The 2,265-nt window shown below is 34.7% G+C and overlaps 1 non-coding gene across 1 annotated transcript; it reads right to left on the bottom strand.

The window, feature by feature from the left end:
- Window positions 1–1,311: 1,311 nt before the first annotated feature.
- LOC113457798 lies at window positions 1,312–1,438 on the bottom strand. The gene has a single exon (XR_003378291.1). It is a non-coding gene; the product is annotated as a U6atac minor spliceosomal RNA (small nuclear RNA).
- Between the last annotated feature and the right edge of the window lie 827 nt (window positions 1,439–2,265).

Below are 2,265 nucleotides of genomic sequence, written 5' to 3'. Positions count from 1 at the left end.
AATGTCTAGTTAAATGATAGGCTATTCATCTACTCCAGCTGTTGTTATTGCAATTCCTTTATGCAGCAAATAACAGCTTCTAAATCCACAAATGACCTTTCTCACATCAATAAAATTGTCCTACATTAGCCTGCTTCTGCGTACTCTTATCTCAGTTCCTAACCACACCTAGTAAAGCAAGTGATTATAACAATAGCATTGCACGTGCTGATCAGTCACAGACATAAAGACCTAGTGTCAACCACAGAACTTGAACTTAGTTTTACTTTAGTGTCTCCATCTTGGCATAGCCAATACTTGCCTAAACTTTCTAAAAACAAAACACAGATCTGCCAATTCATTCATAAGATATTTACTGGCTTCTGGAAGATCCCACTCCATTTGTGGGACCTTCCAAATTAAACAGAACGAACATGATTTCTTTTGTGATAGACCTGACAGACTTTCTTAGTCTTATCTCTCCCACTCCCCTGAACAAGCTGATGTTCCTTTGATTTAAGTCCTTTGCTTTAAGAGCCCCATGTTAGTCACTGGAAGGAATATTTTCATGGTAAGCAAATGAACAAAAACCGTGCACCTACATTTTCTTTTGATCCTTCTTTCCTTCCTTGAATACTTTTGCTATTCAACCAGTTAAGGAATACAGAATTTAGCATGCTCTAATGTTGACTTGAAATATCAATATCTGTCTCAACTGTGGTTTACAGTCATGCTTCACTTACTATTTTTTGTGCTTATTCAATGCATATATTTGCTTTCCTTTTAAGGTATATTTTTGTCTAAAAAAATCAAAAATCAATTGTCATTCAACTTGCTCAAAAGTCAATCCATTCTTCAGTACTATTTCAAGTCAATTTATTTTTTATTGAATTTTTGGTGTGCACTGTGGTATATGTGTGAGTATACACGTATGTTTACTTGTACATGTATGTGCGAAAGGCAGAGGTCCATGTCAGATGCTCTCTGTATTGCCCTCTGTCTCACTTTTCTAGTCAAGATCTCTCACTGAACCGTAGGTCACTGATTGCATAGAATGGTTTGGTCAATGAGCACCGAGGTTTTCCTGTCTCTGCCTCTCAGTATTGAGAATTTCAGTGCATACAGCTACATCCAAATTTTTACATGTGTGCTTGAGAGCTAAACTCAGGTCCTTATATGTGCAATGTAAGTACTTTACACACTAGACCATCTCCCTGACCTCCAACTGTGTTTTATTTTGATGAGTTATTTAATCAATTCTAAAAATTCCCTTTATCTTACACAATATATTTTCACTTTTTAATAATAATAATGATGATAATGATAATCAAAGAAAAGCAGTCGTTAGATGCCAAAAAGTAAGCTACAACACCTTTACCATATGCATATTCTAAGACTCAAGTACTTCTTTTTTTCTGGTCAAGGAGAGTCCTAACCTTTCTCTCCTTTCCTTTCAAAGAAAACTCCACTCTATTTTTGACAGGACATATATATGTAACTAAATTACAGCAACTAAAACATCAATTCCTTTTGTTGTATTGACTAACAATGTGTTTAAAAACCTAATTTAGTTACTAAATTGTCCATAACTAGACCAGCATTTCCACGACTTCATTATGTCAATGTTCAAAATAAACATCAACTAATCAATCAAAAACCAATGTCAAAATAATCTTCCAGAAGTCATTTTCAACCTGTTAAAGTCCAATAATTGCCTGTGAAGTTTTTAGAAGCTCCAGTAAAACATGATAATTTTTTAGTTCCTATTATTGTTTAAGTATTAGCCACCATCTTAGCCATGTCCTGGACCAGAGATCTCTGTCAGATTTTTCAAGGCAGTGACAGGAGCCTTGTATATCAATGAGATGAAGCACATTTCCCGTAAGTTCCCATTATTTGATTCATCAACTACCATGAGGATAAGAACTTCTTCAGCTTCCAGACATTTATGATATAATACAGTACTCTTTGTAAATAATGCATTGACCCTGGAATCAGTGGTTCAATATTTTAAACTGAAGCATTACTTCAATCAGCTAAATAATTTTGATTACTCTCCTTTCTGTTGAATTTTAGTTCTGTGTGAACTTGATTACTGACTCTGTAGAATATACAGTAAAAAAAAAATAGAGACTGTTTAAAATTTGGGGTTTGAGGTCCATTCTTGACAATTCAGTTTAGCAGTTCTGCGACCACTTAAAATAAATACAACTGATTCTGAACCTATTGCTCCACATCTTGAGAAAGTTCATGTCACTGTCCCAGCCCTCATTTTGTCTTTATAAA

The sequence above is a fragment of the Microtus ochrogaster genome, linkage group LG5, assembly GCF_000317375.1.
Source record: "Microtus ochrogaster isolate Prairie Vole_2 linkage group LG5, MicOch1.0, whole genome shotgun sequence".
NCBI lineage: Eukaryota > Metazoa > Chordata > Mammalia > Rodentia > Cricetidae > Microtus > Microtus ochrogaster.
This window is presented reverse-complemented; position numbering and strand designations above follow the sequence as displayed.